Consider the following 17203-nt stretch of genomic DNA (forward strand, 5'->3'; position numbering starts at 1 on the left):
TGGAAATGAGCTGGCATGCAAGTAAAATAAATAGATTATTTCAGTTACACTGGTATGCTGGGATGGGGGGGGGGGGGGGAGGGGAGAACAACATTTAGGTTTGTTTCCATAGGAAGTCATGTCTCTGCATTCTCTCCTAACCACTGCCCTGTTTAAAATTCTTCCCTTACCTTGGGAAAAATAGTTTCCAGATTCCTGCATGTGTTAAATGAAACGTGGACTCTTCAACGTCCTTTCTTTTTAACAATAAAAAATAAGAAACTCAACATAGAAGTTTACGGAGAAGAGGCAAGATTGAAAAAACCTTCAAACAGGTCTTGTAGAAATACTGTGGAGACAGCATATTGCTCTTAAAAAGCAGAGTGTACTGAGAATTCTGTTAGATTCTCTAATCTAGTCACCTGTCTTAAGCAAGCAATCTGACTTTAAGGAATTATTTATCATGCTATATATTACAATATCCAGTGTAGTTATACTGATCAAAGCTTTAGTGTCTTCAGTTCTTCCTCAACACATTGCAGAAGCATGACTTGTCTAGACATTCTAGCATAAGGTAAGTAGCAGAGGTCTGATTAACAGCAGAGTTAGCAACGATCCGTAAATATTAGAGAAATAGACAGTGACATATGTACATGTGATAATAGTATAGAAAATGCATATTCCGTTTTGTATTGTATTTACAGAAATGTATTGTGTCTCTCAGATTACCTTTGAGGCTGCCTTAATCCCTCTGATTTCCAGACACTGTTCCACTATAGTCTAGGTTCAAAAGCAAATATGAAGCAATGCCCTCAGGAAATGTCTTCATAGAATATAAAAAAAAGGCCAGAAGAATGCTTAGCTATGCAAGAGAGGATTAACCACCTAGGAGGTTATTTTCTCTCCTTCCTCAGAAATTCCCATCAGAAGACAAAACACACTGTGGAAGAATCATTGTATCAACCGATACTTTCAAATCTAAACAAAACCAATTTACTCTGGAAGTCCCCTAATAACTGTTATGAGTCCTTACCATTGTCTACAGAGCTATCCATCAATTCTGCTGAGAGTCTGAGAGCTTGTGTGAACTCTCCTGCAAGGTCCAATAAAAGTAGGAAGCCAAGATCCTGATCCTACAGTAATATAAACTAACAGTTTTACAAATAATATGGTTACTTACATCTGCAAGTACTTTTAGGATCAGGGCTTAAGCCAGCAACAATTAATTGACACAATACTTGCAGGGTTGCACATTCCAGACAACTTAGGAAACTGCTGGATAATCTGATGAAAGCGTAAGATACCCATTGTCTAACATCTCAAGTCAAACAGTCTGGAGGATATACCTACACTAAGCCAATGTTGTCAAGTTAAAACACATACTTCTCTGTTACTGCAACCTTACGGTACTGTAATTCATAGCAATAAACGTATTAACAATCTAAGTGCTATGGGGCAAACAACAAACAGTGTAACCACCAGGGTTTGAGTGTCAAAAGCACTTTTCCTACAGTTAAAATGACAAATATGTATGTGCCTTTTGGTCATCCATGTTTGTGTTTTAGTGTTGTTAAGAGTAAGTTAACAGTTCTTAATGCATTTCCGTTTCTACTTAGTATTCATTACCAAAGTGGTTGCCATGTTTGGTTTTCTATCTGCTCCACGTCCACTTAAATAAGAAATCAAAGGAGGAGACTCTTCATGCCCCCTGTTTTGTTTGGGTTTTTTTTTGTAGGCTAAGTTTTCTAACAACAAAATTAGATTGCAAGTCTGGTCTTAGAAGTACAGGAGGATCATCTGCCTGCAGGAGCTTACAGATTCATGGTCAACTGATCAGACTGGACTCAAACACAGGAATTCTCACTCAGACAGCCCTGCCTGAGGTGCCTGCAGAAATTTATCATGGTGTATTCATTCTTACTGGTTTGAAAACTTTAAACCTTTTCCAGAACTGGCTCCTCTGTATCTCCCTCCTTTATAACTTCAAAAAAAGCTCTTTATTTTCTGAACATTTTAGCATGAAGTTTGTCATGCTTTGTGGAGAAGTTTATGGAGAGCTGAGAGATTTTAAAACAAAAAAATTACAAACAGGAAACAGCATTTAACCACTACTAAGCTGACCCAGTACTGACTCCACAGTAATGGAATATTGGCAAGGTTTATATCTTAATTGGCTCTCTTGCAACAGCAAGATGGCTCCAAAATACAGTGACAGGAAGGGAAAAAAAGCATGTGTTATGCCTAAAAGAAAAACAGTAAGTTAGTTCTACTTTTGTCTGTAGCATGAAAGAGGTGTGTGAATGAAATAAACTGCAGAGGCTACAGCTCTACGTGTCCTGTACAAATACAGCTAAAAATAAACAGAAGAGGTATATAAACATTCAGATCTGAATTTGTTTCATAACCTCTAAGACTTAGTGTCTTAGAGCAGAGTGAAAGTGGAAATTTGCTTTTCACTGTAGAAAACACACCAGTTCAATGCAACCAATTTGACACAGGAAGCTGACATCCCGTCTATGCCCCAGCAGCCAGAGTGCATACACCATCAGGAGAGGCTCTTTGGCATCCACTCAGCAACATTACTTCATTTGTAATGATAAAGTTAGACAAGGTACAAGGTCAGTTCAGCCCCACTACTGACCTGTTCTTTGCTAGCATCATCAAGACCCGAGAAGAGAGGTCTTAGGAGACAGAATGATAGGAACAGAAGCATTTATTCACCTTCTCAATTCATTCTGGATAGCAGCATCCTTAAGTTGCTACCAATTTGCACTGGCCACTTGTGGGATAAAATGTGACATATTAAACAAACACATGTCAAGTGTCCTTGCTCTCTAATGATACAAGAAGTACAGTCCATAGTTCGCACAGAGCCCACACCTGTAGATGAACAGGAACTTCAAAACTAGACAGAAGTGACAGCATGACCCGAGTAAATACAAGGGGGTGTCCAAGTTTGGAGAGGCGTGAAGATAATAACACTAAAGAAAATGCTTTCAAAAATGCATTTGTACTCTATAGTTCATCTCTAAGAAGTCTTGCCTCATCCTTTAACATATATTTATATTATCACTGGAAATGTGCTAGGGAATTACTCCTGACACTCACAACCCGCCAAAGCCACAGCTCAGCAGAAGTGGGGAACCAGTACAGTTCTTTTAACTTCTATGTCCTGAAGGAAAGCACCTATGCTTTTTTATCCCCCCTGAAGAGCCTTTCATTCTCACATGGGCAGACTCACACTGCCAAACTGACCGTATCCCACCTTCCACCTGCACACAACCAAAGCAGCACCAAACTGAAGGCATCTTATCATAGAATGGTTTAGTTTGGAAGGGACCTTAAAGATCATCTAGTTCCCACCCCCCTGCCATGGCAGGGACACCTTCCACCAGACCAGGGTGCTCCAAGCCCCGTCCAACCTGGCCTTGAACCCTTCCAGGGAGGGGGCAGCCACAGCTGCTCTGGGCACCCTGTGCCAGTGCCTCACCACCCTCACAGGGAAGAGCTTCTTCCTTATAGCTAATCTGAATCTACCCTTGTTCAGTTTAAAGCCATTTCCCCTCATCGTGTTATGGTATTCCCTGAACAAGAGTCCCTCCCCACCTTTCCCGTAGCCCCCTTTCAGTACTAGAAGGCCATTATAATGTCCCTCCGGAGCCTTCTCTTCTCCAGGCTGAACAACCCAAACTCTCTCAGCATGGCCTCACAGGGGGCTCCAGCCCCCTGACCGTTTTTGTGGCCCCTTCTGGACCCGCTATGAGCAGGTCCATGTCCTTCTGATGTTGGGGGCCCCAGAGCTGGACACTATTCCAAGTGGCGTCTCACCAGAGCAGAGAGGAGGAGGAGAATCCCCTCCCTCAACCTGCTGGCCACACTTCTTGATGCAGCCCAGGTCACGGCTTTCTGGGCTGCGAGTGCACACTGAAGGATCATAGTCACTCTTCCATCCACTAACACCCGCCAAGTCCTTCTCCGCATGGAGTCTTCCCACAGTTTCCCTCACAGCAGGGGGAACTGCAACTTCCCCAGAGCAGCGGCGAGAATTACCTCTGCTCCCAGGGATGCTCAGCTGCCGAGGGACGCAAGACGAGGCCGGGGAAGCTTCCAAAAACCCCCGTCAAGGAAACCAGCCGCTCCCGAGGCCTCCAAGGGGCCGCCCGACGCCTCGCCTTTCCCCGGCGAGGCCGCCCCGGCACGGGGGGTTCTTCCCAACGGGCGGCAGCAGCGTTTCCCGCGGCTCCCGGTGACTCACCCGAGGAGTTTCCCCGCGGCACGGCGCCGCGGCGGGAGAAGAGGGAAGGAAGACGTGGAGGCGCACGAAGCCCCTTCCCGCCCCCGCTCCCCCCGCCCCGGCGCGGGCGGGCGGGCGGTTTGTAGAGGGCGCGCAGGGAGCGGGAACGCCGCCCCCCTCCCCGATCCCCTCAGGAGGGAGAGCGCCGTCGGGAGAGGAGCGGGCGCTCACCTCAGCCCGCCTCAGCTCCGCGGGCGGCAGCCGCCGCGCCGGCCGCCCGCCCCCTCTCCACAGCCCGGCCCCGCAGCGGCCACCGCGCCCAGCGCCCGCCCCTTCCCCCACCTGCCGGGCAGGAGCCGCCTCCCTCACCCGCCCCGCCGCCGTGTCCCCCCGCCCCCGGCCCGGGCTGCACGGCGCCGGGGAAGCGCCTGTTTGTGCCGGGCCTGGGGTGCGGTTCGGAAGCCGGAGCCGCTCCGTCAGGGCGGCGTTGGCGGCCGCCGCCTCGGGTCTGCCGGGTGCAGGGTTAAACCCCGCAGCCGCCGGAGGGCGCGGCTTGGCAGGGTCGGGTTTTGTCTGACACCTGTAAGACACCAGGGGTAGGGTGAAAGCGGGTCGTGGCATGTCTGCAAGCGGTGAAGCTCGGCTGCGGGTGCCCGGCGCCCCTCGGAAGCGGGCGCAGGCCGGGACCCCGGTGTGGCGGGGCACGGGGGGGGCAGCGGTGGGCGGCAGCCCGGCGCCCCGCTGCCCGCCTCCGCGCCCCACTCGTGTCAGCCGGGCTTTCCCCACATCCACGGCAGCTACACGCCGTCCCTCTGAACCTTACCCGTGCCCCCGAGAGCTGTTACGCGGCTGGAAAGGTATTTTTAAGTCCTCCAAAAGGCGACTTTAAAAATTTGACGAGGTTCGCTTCCTTCGCACATGTTTAAGATATGCTTTTATTTCATTATTTTGGATCCTCTTGGGCTTTTGTTTCTCCATTTGCCTTTTATCCTTTTATTACTTCCCAGACTTCTTTTTCTAACTGAAAAAAAAAAAAAAAGAGAAAAAAAAAGTGTTTTCTTTTTTAAATAAGACGAGCGGAAAATCGAAAAATCAAAATGGCATTTAAAAGTATACAGAAGCAAAATATGAAAAAAAAAAATCAAAAAGCTATTTTAAAGGCTCATTAACTTAGAATGCGTTTTTTTGTCTTGTAAAAATGATGTACAAAGTAGTATTACTGCTGTGAGAGGTACAAAGTGGTCAGTTTTAACTCCGTTTACTTTTGTAACATGACTGTAACTGAAAAAGAGCACTTAATAAAGCAATATTCCAAAAACATTGATCTTTGCATAATTCTGTAGATTTAGTTTAATAAAAAGCAGCAGATTCCTTTAGTGATTTGTCAGCTAATACTTTAGTTTGAAAGCCTTTAACCTTTACAACAGTGTTAGACTAGTTTCTGTGGTCAGAAAATAAGGTGGTGCAGTATTTCCTGTGAATGTCATTTATTAGTATTTGTCATTCACAGAAAACTGTAGTATGAATTACCAAAGAGAATCTTCTGAATATAGTAGAGAGAGTGCTTGGTCTGTGAAATGAAGCCCTGTGTTCTAGGTACAACAGAGACTAGTAAAAGCTGGTTAGTAAATAGAGTTTAGTGATAATCTTTGATTTTATAACATAAGTAGAGCACTGTTAACACTTACCGTTGGATTTGAAGGAGTTTCTACGTAAAGAAAAAGATAATTTCAGAGTACAAGGGACTAATTGCGCTGGCAGGCCTAAGGACAATGAAGTTTCTTAAACTTTCCCACGATATGTGTATCAGTTGTAGCCAGCAGCAGCCTTTACCCTGGCCTTAGCTTTCTGTTTAATAGAGACTGCTGGCTGTGCAACGCAAATAAGTCCCATATGGAGACCGCAAGCAGGAAAGCTGTTTGTGTGTAGCACTTCCATTGATATTAGTGCAAGTTCTGTGTCAGAACATCCTGACTTTGTTGGTGGAAATTACAGCATTTCTTTTCCTGCCTGAGTAAACCCAGAACTTTCAGTCTCTAGAGAAGACAGATTAGTGCATTGACAGCATTAAGCAGAAGCAGGTGTGGGGAACCTTCGTTTTGTTGGCTGAATATGCCCTGTGACTTCATCTTATAGGGTACAGTCCATGATTAAAATTAGCATGTGTGTTATTACTGGATAGTGGAGCATTGTAACATGTAGTCTGCCAAATGTGTTGGAAAGGCATATTTGGTCTTTAGCAAGGAAAAATATTCCCCACCCCCAAACTGAAGGCTAAACTGACAAGCCTTTACACAAACTATATTACAGGGTATCAGGCCCTTCTCAGGAGAGATGGAGTTGAGTTTTCCTTTTGTACAAGCTAAGCTTTCTGTGTGACCTAAACTGCACACAGTGTTCCAGCTGAGAGGACTCGAGCACTTGCTTATTTCTCCTGGAAACACTGTGCTCAGTAGCTTTTGGGATCATACTTGTGTAACGTCAGGAAATCACAGATATTTCATGAGCTTGCTCTTTCTTAGTTGTCACAAACTGATGAACTCATTACTTGTATCTAAAGCTTTTACCAGCTCACAACTGTACTATATATTATTGAGCTTGCATTATTCTAGTCATTGAAGCCACCCAGTTATTCTGAATTGCAATAATCTTCTGTAGTGAGGAAACATTCCAACTTCGTTTTATCAGTAAATATAACATTACCTTCATCTGAAAAAGACGCTGTCCCTTGCTGCATTGTGGCTTTGCTTCCTCTTTCCTCATTCTCTTCTTTTGTTGTTTTGGTTTTGTTTGTTGTTTTTTTTGTTTTGTTTTGTTTTGTTTTTTTAATGTGCCTGCAAACCCTTGGTCTACTTGTTATAATTGTCTTTGCGTGTCTAATTTAGCTTGACTTTTGGCAAGTCATTTCCTGGGCTTGAGACATGGTTTACCTTTGATGACTACTCTTTCCTTCCATTTCTTGCAGAATCTCTGCTTATGCCTGATTTCCCATTTGTGATGGCTCAATACACACTGCTCTGTAAAAGTTTATTTCCTTGTTTGTTATGCAGTCATATGGCACAGAAGTTGTAAAGAGCCCAGTGTAAGCTGTCTGCAACACTGAGCATCATCCAAAATGCAAACCTGGGGTGGCAGTAAGAGTAGGGTGGGAGGGTTGCTTGTTTTTTTGTTTTGTTTATTTGTAATTCTATTAATTACCCCGTAAAACAGGTGCAAAAACACGCTCAGTGCAAAGGAACAGAAGCATTTGTGTCAATTTTCACTACCTAAATTCTGCTTGAAAAGCATCAGAGAATTGTATAACTACAAAAATCTAGAAGTGCCAGATTAAAAGCTGGTATTGTGATGCTAACAAGATTTCCAACTATGGGATTCAGGACTGGGTTACCTATTTAAATATGCAACACACCTAATGCTTTAAATATGCTCAGGTATTTCTCAATTTATTGTTCTACCTCAGAATCATGGCCAGTTTTGATTTTCCTTGCTGCTGTTTCTTTAGTTGCTATCCCAACCTGGGAACGCAGGCTGAAAGCACATGAGTCTGGCCCCAGAGACACTATCACAAGGGGCCCTAATGGGGGCCTTTCAGTAACCGTGCAGTACACATAAATAATAACATTTGCTCCAAGAGGTACAAGGATTCTGATTTTTCTCCCCAAAAGGCACACATTCAAATTACAATATATTTAGGTGCAAGGGGGCTACTTATCTTTGTTATCTAGAATTGCAAAAGAAACATGAAAAATATTTAAATTCCAAAGACAAAGAGATCTGCAAAAAATCAAATGTTTTCGTTAGTGATATTCTCTGTTGTGTTTATAGGACTCTTACCAAGCCTTTGGTGAAATAAAGCCTCTGTTTTGGCTTTTTTTGTTGTTGTTTTTTAATGCTGACAAATACTGCAATTAATTTAAGTTACATAACCTATTCCAGGGCCCAACTGTATCCCTGCAGAGACAGAACAATTCATTATGGATGGAGGAAGTGTGCCAGAAAAAGCAAGCCTTCATGAAGGCATTTTGCCTTTTTCTGTCATGCTTTCCAGCCGAAGCTTTAAGGAAATAAACTCACTAATGCTCCTCCAATATATTTGGCTGACAGCTAGTACATCCCTTCATGTCTTCAATATTACAGTCTTGCTGATGCGCAGGACAAGAGGAAAGTGATCAGTCTGCGGTCAGTACTGTTGCTGGCAACACAGATTATTCCCTTTCTTTTTTGCCGTACTGCATTTGCAGTCAAATTGTATCATTCCTCTATACAGAAAACAACAATCTCTTCTGCCTGGTTTTCAGTATGTTTGTGTTGAAGCAGCTGTAATTTTGGTTTGGCACCTACATTACTGAGTTCTGTCATGGGAGACTCAGAGAGGTCCATTTGACTAACATGGTTTGCAGCTGCATGAAATATCTAGGAAGAACATGAAAAGTATTTGAAAAACAGGGATTCATAAAAATTCCAAGAAAGAAATCTGTCCCCTACTTGGTCTTCAGAGGAAATAACCACACTCTGGATAGCTGGGATTTTCAGCCTGCATGATTATACTTATTAAGTGAGGAGAAGGCCATTATTGAGACTAGAAGAATGCATTTTCCTTAACTTGCCTGCTCTTATTAGCAGAAAGTATGAATTTTTCCCACATGACCTCATCTGCTAACCTGTGTTCTGATAAGAGAGGTAAGAGACAACGGTTACCACCATATGTTCCAAAGGAATATTTCCTTACAATCCAAAATGCAGTAAGTGGTTTCACACTAAGCACATAACTAAGAATGACAGTCAACACCAAATTCATAGCGACAGTGAAACTTGTCTCCAGATAAAGTGCTCTTGTTTTCACTTTTGAAATGAAATCTGACTGTAGCTGCAGGGGCAGACAATCCCAGATAACATGTTGCTAAACCTCCGACATACAATTCGTGATTTGAGTGCACCATGCTGTGATCTCCTCCCACTCTTTCCAGTCTCTTACAGCAAACTGCACGGTGATGGAAATCATCAGAACAATTCCAGTCTGCTGCTGGTGAGTAAATTTATTTTCATCTTGTCAAAGTGATATAACTTACAGGGTTGCGAAGTTTCCAGCAGGAAATTACTGCTCACATAACTACAGCCTTTTTATGATGGCTCACACCAAAAAGACTGAAGGGCAAGACATAAAACCCAGGACAGGAATGCAACTTTTCGGAGGTGTTCAGCTCCAGACATGCACATGAAGGCATGAACACAAAAAAAATTGCTGGCTAAGGGCTTCAGGATCATGTGTGAGGATTTAGGTATGAAATCATCATTAGAAGAATGGGACAGCAGACACCTCTCAGGAGCAGGGCTGATTTTAGGCACAATGAAAGGAGGGAGCAGCATCAAAACCCTTCCAGTGTGAGGAAGCGTGGAACTCGCCTACGTCTGCCTGGTGGGGAGAGCTGAAGTTGCTGGTGTGGGCGGCAAGTATTGCTAGGGAAACCAGGGTGGTTTCCAGATTTGCTCCCTAACAACAGGACACTGAGTCGCCCTTACCTTGTCCTTTGGCCATGCTGACATCCTTCTGCCCTTTCTCAAATCTTTCTTCATATGTGGGCTGTTTGCTCTGTTTCTCCCATAGTTATCTTTAAACCCATGTTAGACATCATGAAGACTATTTAACTCTGCTGCTTTCAGCTTCTTTCTGGCAGGAATCCTCACTACAATTGTCCTTTTGAACGGAGCAAAACTCAAGCAGATTTTTTTATTGCTTACTCATCCTGCAAGGATGCAGAATCTATTACAGCATCCTTTAAAAAAATTAAGAAAATAATAAGTACAAATTTCTTAAAAGCACAATAAAATAGGCCAGAACTGTTGTTTAAGAGCAACTTGCAAAAAAAGTATAAAACCCGACAGTAAATCCTTTTCCAAATGCATCAAGAGCAGGAAGCGTACCAGAGAATCAGTAGAGCCAATATATGATTAAGGTTTAAAGGTACCCTCAGAGAAGATAAGTTCATAGCAGAGCATTACAGAAAAATTGAATAAATATCTTACTTCTCTGAAAGAGTTAGGGAAATTTCCATGTAATAACCTTTCTTTATGGGAGAGTTATTAGACAATCTGTGGCAAATCAAAGGATCAGTAGGAAAGGCTATAGTTTAAATGAACAAGATAAAGAGATAACCACCAGAACAAAACTGTATTCTCCCAGGAGTTCTAAGTGAATATAGCTCAAACTAGGGTGTATAAGCTCTTGCTAAACCCCAGCATTTTATCTGATAAGAGAAAGGTAATACAAGTGATTGTGATTATTTTTTTTTTTAATGGTTCCAAGACAGAGTCAGGGATCTACAGACACAGCATCTGGACCATGGTGAATCAAGAATTAATAAAGAGTGCAATAAAAAAATTAGGAGAGGCAATAAAGATAATGTGTTAAGTAGGAATCAGCATAGCTGTTGGAAAGAGGACTTGTGCATCACAAGTAAATCTGTTGGAGTTCCCTAAAGGAGTCACTAGGCATGTGAAAAGGGAGATCTCACTGACACAGCTTATTCAGATTTCTAAAACACCCTCAGTGCAGTTACTCATCAAAGACTTTTCAAAAAGCTGAGCACTAAGGGCAAAAAAAATGGCTAAAAGATGATAAAAAAAGGCAGGAGTTAAACAGAGTTTTTACAGTGAGGAAAGGCATTTTTCCTTTCTTGGGAACTAGCATGGAAATAAAGATGTTCAACATAGTCATACACTCTATGATAAAAGTATTGTAATGCAAAACTTACCATGAGAAGGAAGGTGATAAAATGTGCTGATATCAAGTTATTTAGGGAAGTAATGATAAGTGCTGAGTGTGAGAAAGGACTTAATAATACTGAGCAACTAGCAAGCTGAAATGCAGTCCAAATAATTGCAAAAATCTTCCAAATTTAGCATATAAAATGATGGGCCATAAGCTGATTATTACCACCGAGGAATGAGTTTGGGCTGTAGTAGTTCCAGAAAGCTGGAGGTTCAATGCTTAGCAAGAGTAAAACTGCAAACAGAACATTAGTGATGATGAGCAAGGGAATCAAGAACAAATCAGAGAACAGCCTTATGCCATAGTGTAAATCCATCAAGCCTCACAGCCTGGCAACTGTGAATAGTGCTAATTGCCCCACTGCAAAAGGGGGTAGACAAACACCACAGAAGTTGGTAATTAGACGGTAGATCTCCTTGCCTCAGGATGTTGTGGGTGGCAGGAGTTCAGATGGGTTTCAAGTGAGCCTGGGAAAACCTAAAGCAGCAAAACCCATCATCAGTTAAAAAAAGATGCCACTTCTCTCTCCAGGAAGTTCACCCATTTCTAGGTGTTGGAGAAAAAAAAATACTGGGCTAGATGGACCTTTCATATGACCAGTAAAAATGTTCTTAGATTTGCTCTCAAAAATACATTATATAAATTGTTCCCTTGTCATTGTGAGAGCTGGTATCTCTGTAGCCACTTGATAAACCATACCGGAAGATTGATTCTTAACACCTGAGCCATCATGTTGTATTACATCAGGCTCAATCCATTGCCTGCTACATTCAGCGTGAATTTTGCTGGGACTTTCTGTAAGATCCAGGTGAAGCTAGTACAAACAATAAAAGCTCTGCAGAGGTAGCCCCTCTGAATTTTTTTGTCTTTTTAATATGCAGCTCCAGTTTTTAAATTATAAATATCTGTGGACTGGATATGACCACTGAATTATTGTGACATAGCAGTGCTATCGGGATGAGAAAGTTCTATACTCAGAGTTATGTAGCAAATTGCCTCGCCCTTCAGAAAGGTGGTGGAGAGGACAGCTGTGTCTCAAAAGGGCACTGCGTGCTCCTTAGAAACCAAACCTAACAACTAGAAGACCCAAAACAGTCTTGTGATTGTGACTGCTGTGGACATCTGTCCACCAACTGTGCCAAGAATTCAACTAATAAGCAAGAAATCCAGCCAGAAATGAACAAAGGAGTATTGTCTCCTTGGGGACGCTGTCTGGTACCATGCAGTCTAGTTCTGAAGAACACATACTCTGTGGCAGACACAATACAGATGACTACAAACCCCGACACCCTTTAGATTGAAGAATGCATTTGAAATGCAGTGGTTTTAAGGCAGGTTTACACATCAAACTGTGACAGTTCTAATGAAATTATGTGAGCCTTGAACTGGAAATAAGGAAACCAGAGAGACTTGGGTTGGCATTTTCTATGACTCATCACCTGAAGACAATTTTACTATCCCTAAATGAGCATAATGCTTTAGAAGAGCCAAAGTTATTTAAACAGTAAATTAGATCCATGCCCCCCACATGGTCTTACAGCAGAAACAGATAGGATGGATCACTATAAGCAAGCACAAGTGGTGCTTGTGGAGTTATAGAACAGAGCTGATGCTAGGACCATGGGTTGTGAAACACTGCAATATGAAGTAAGGATATAGGAGGAATTACACCAATCTGATATTTGAAGACTATCGGTCAGCTCTATTACAATATTTGTCTGTATATCAAGAAGAGATACCAGTAACGGTAAGAAAAAACAGTAGTCTCAAAGCATACAGTTACTTGAACAAGTGAAAGGCTACAGGAAAACTTCTAAAAGGCATGTAGTGTGCAGAACCACTGGTGAAACAAGGGAACAAAGTTTCAGTGCAGTATAAAATTGTCCTTGCCTGCAAGGTTTCATCACTACCGCCAAAAATCTGAAGGGTTTGAGCTGTTCACAACTCAAACTAATTCTTAAGCAGTCAGTGCTCATTTTGTTTCTCCATAGTTTTTTAAAATATTATTATTATTTCTGTTCTTGGTACAATGATAAGGGAGCTCGCTTATTTTTCCAAGCCCTATATTTTTCAAAACTGAGTCAACCACCTATTTCCCTTCAACTTGCTTTACATCACCACGTGTTATGAAGCTTATTTTCTTGCTGTTTGTAAAGCAGTTTGAAATCTTCTCATGAAGGATATAATATATCCAAGTAATTATTCATTAACTTCTTCCATCCCCATTCCACGCTAAATCTTCTCCAGGGTGTCAGGGCAGAGTTATCTGGTGACATACTGAACCACTGAGAAAAAGTTGGCATTTCTCCTCTCTTTCTGCTTACACAAAAATCACTGATGCCACAAAACACTTCCATTGATTTTTCCCTCCAGGAAAGTGGTGAGAATTTTGCCTAGATCAGAATTTATGTGTCTGCAGAAGTAGAAAGACTCTCTGTCTCTGATGTGAACAGACTGGTGCCTGAATAAGTTTTTTGATACCTTTTTTTATTGCAAAACATTACTTTATCTTAGGAATAAAGGATAGCAAAAGTGAGGTGACAGAAGCTGTTACATATATTATAAGGGCCAATCATACAGCATTGCAGCTTCTTGTTTCCATAATATTAATATGCCTCCTTCACTTCAGACCATGGGTGTACACTGCTAGCTACGCTAATACTTTCCCCTACCTGTTCTCACTACTGTGCATAAATGACTTGGGAGTTTGCAGGTCTCAGTGATGCAAAGGACAGAAACCTGCTGGTAAATTTTGTTTTTACAAATAGAGCATCTGAGCCTATGACATATACTGCATAGGTTAAAAATAAACCACACAAAGTATTCCTCACAGCAGCTACATTTTTACATGCAATCTAGAGGTGTTGGCTTTTGAGCCAAACTAAGCACAATGTTAGGCTTAGAAATAACAATTATTTTAACCTGTGTGTGCGTCCTGTATCAAACACAGCGGGTGAGATTCAGCTCCAGATTAAGATACAGAAATTTAAACATCTATATGTGAGCTAGCTGGGTAATTTTCCTTTGCAGCCAGTGGAGTTCTAGGGCTTGATTATAGCTTTCCTGTTGCTCACATATAAATGGCTAATGTTATTTAAGATGCCCTACAGTATCCGTGACATCTGCACACGGAGGGTAGCTATGACACAGGGCCTGCACCACAGGAGCAGCAGCCAGGGGCCAGGTGAGATACTCAAGGCGTCTGACTAGCCGTGATGTGCCTCTGTTGAGGCAATAGTGTCCTATCCCTGGCCAGCATTTCCAAAGAGCTACTCAGCTTATCCAAATGCATCTCCCTATGCTTCATCAAATTACTAGAGGGCATTCAATAAATTTCCTTGGTTATAGAGGAGGCTTTATTTGCAAATAAGATACCTCCACTTAGCTACCTCAATTAAGGTGTATTAATCTGACTCCCACTCAATAGGCGTAATTCAGAGTCCTAAACATTTGCATTTTATGCCATTTGAGATGCCTTAAGGTATCCTGAACTTTCACACGGAGCTGCCAGGTATGACATAGCTATGGGGCACCCATGTCCTTGGAGCTGCAGCTGGAGACATGGCCCCACAGCTCAGAGAACCTCAAATGGCACTTGGTGCTCATGTTTAGGCAACCAGAAGTTCTGTATGTCTGTGTGTACACTCTGCCTTCCCCTCTACTACAAATCAATATAGTTGATTTACAAGAATCACATCAAGCCTAGGTTCTGCTACTGTGCTGAAAGCATGATGTGCTAGCCATTTCCTCCCTTTTTTTTTTTTTTTTTTTTTTTTTTCTTTTTTTTTCAATATATCCGTGGCCTGTGCAAAGCGCTTCTCCACTGCATCCTCCACTGCCACAGTGGTCAGAGAGACTGAGGTGAAGGTCATGTTCTCAGGGTCTGGCAGGTTCATGCAAACCCACACCCTGACCTCAAGGCTTTCTGGAACATCAAAGGCTTGGTTACCTCCTTGCTGAAGACATCTTCAGCTTGTCATGGGATCAGTCAGTACACTCAGCAGCACCCCCTGGCAGCTCACTCACATGAATACATAACATGCTAAATTCCTTGAATTCAAACAGGCACTGCTTATTACAGAAATGTTTTTTCCCACACTAAAACCCTACATACAGGTATGGATGGTCTCAGCAAACAATTACCGAGCCCTTCTATCTTCTGGACCGCAGGTTACTCGCATCCTGCTATGTGTGAGCAGCCTTTTTCCAGGAAGCATGTTCATAAGAGGATTGTTTTATAGCCTGCCAGATATAGGCTTTTGTTACAGGTTGACATGGGGTGGGCAACTTGCTAGAGTATGGCAGAAAACTGTTAACAGAGACTAAAGTTATGAAGAAATTGGGAGTGAAGATAGCAAGACGAAATTCTATACATGCATTAGGAAGAAAATAAATCCTAGCTATTGCAGAAGACCCATTAGTCAAAGGAAATGATAAAACTGTCAATAACAATTTAGAAAATGCAGAAGTATTTAAAGGTTTTAGTTTATATTTGGAGGAAGGGATATGATGTACCCACATCACATGAAGATGATGAACTGCAGTCCAATTAGCAAGTAAGTCAGATGATGGTGAAACGCATCTCCTGGGACAAATACTTTTACATCAACCAGCCTTCATTATTTGCACCCAGGAATTGTAAAAAAGCAGGCTATGGAGTACCTCTGGCCTACTGATATTTCTTGATGTATTTTGGCATTAACAATATCAAATGCAGCTAGAGTGAAATTCTGAAAGACTGGAAGAGTATGACTTGTGCCAACGTTAAAAACAAACAAATGCCTTGTGGGAAAGATCTGTGGAAGAAAAGATTTAAGCTTGTCGATCTCACGTAAAATAGTGGAAAAACAGATAAAGAATTCGGTGAAAGCACAGGTATGTATTCAGTGTTTCACCCTTGACATCCTGATACAAATGTGGCTTTATAAAATACAAATAACCCTAACAGAGCACAGATTCAGAACTTGCTGAAAGATTTCAATATGTCCTCAGTGGGGATCATCATCAAATGGTGTGTTTCTAGCAGGGTTTTATGCTGGACTAACACTACTGAATATTCCCATCATTGACATGGAAGTAGAAAGAAATTAACCATGGATAAATTTGCAGATGAGACAAACATGGAGTCCTAAATAAAGATGAGCCCAAGATATTTATATTAGTGGTATGGACGACTAATACATACAGAGTGGAACAAACTAGCTAAATAAGCAAATTTTCCTTCTGTTGATATCAGGAGATTAAGGCCAGTTGGCGTTCTGGTAAGGTTCCCTCAGGTAAGCACAAAATATGCCACGCTCTTTGCTAGCACCAATTATCATTTAAACAAATACAAGTTATTGCTTATCCACCTTCCTGAGCGCTGACATCTATATGAACATTTGCACAGAATTACAGCGATGATTGAAAACTCAGTGTAACTTCCCTAGAGCATGTTTTCTTATCTGCCCTCCAATATTTGTTATACTTTGTGTAGCACCTGAGGCCTTGAGAAATTTCTCGGAGAATTTCCTTGTCTAAATCTAAATTCATTATCACCTCTCAGGCAATTTGCTACAAATTCCTAGAGATTTCTCTAAACCAGATCAGGTGTCATGGAAACGAGGCTTTGGCACCAGCATGTCCTTTTTACCACCGTAGCTGACTGTAATGCCTCCATCTGGTGAAGAGTCTGCCAGTCAGCACAGTCACACAGCATCCTGACTTCTGGTGAGGGTACTGCACCACTGACAAACAGTCAAAAGGACACAGCCCCTATTTCCTGCAAAGGCATCCTTTCTCCCAGATGGCAGATGGGCAACTGGTGCCTCTTTGAGGACTGTGGTTCAGATTGGGTTTCTTCACCTCAGCTCCTTTAGGCTTCAGGTTCACTGACATTTGTTATGGTTTTTCATGTAGATTTCAGCACAATTTGGTATACTTTATTCTTTTCCCCAGACCTTCCTATGCATTTTCACTCCAGTGTTCCATAACCTGTCTCTAAATTTTATTTTATGTTTTTAAAGGACAGTTAGAATTCAAAAATTATTCGTAAGTAGTCATCCCTGCTCAATCCTTACATACCTGATCATAGCTTTGATGAACAGCATTTAATTTTCTTCCTTCTATGTTTTATATCCATGTGAAGATAACCCAGTTAGAAATATCTTTCTTTTAGCCTACTTTTTAGTCTGCTATGTATGCTACTGTATAAACTGTTTATTCTTTTTACTGGCATATAC

The 17203-nt window shown here is 42.1% G+C and overlaps 1 protein-coding gene across 3 annotated transcripts in view; it reads right to left on the minus strand.

The window, feature by feature from the left end:
- SH3BP2 (SH3 domain binding protein 2) overlaps positions 1–5048 on the minus strand; it is a 40733-nt gene extending 35685 nt beyond the window's left edge. The window contains exon 1 of one of the 3 annotated variants that reach the window (XM_042808347.1): positions 5037–5048. The gene's annotated coding sequence lies outside the window, so the exon portion shown is untranslated. Of the gene's footprint in view, positions 1–4029; positions 4466–5036 lie in introns of those variants that run through there. The other 2 variants (XM_042808346.1, XM_042808345.1) reach the window with 2 other exon arrangements.
- Between the last annotated feature and the right edge of the window lie 12155 nt (positions 5049–17203).

This window comes from Tyto alba, unplaced genomic scaffold (assembly GCF_018691265.1).
Source record: "Tyto alba isolate M040663 unplaced genomic scaffold, T.alba_DEE_v4.0 Super-Scaffold_6, whole genome shotgun sequence".
NCBI lineage: Eukaryota > Metazoa > Chordata > Aves > Strigiformes > Tytonidae > Tyto > Tyto alba.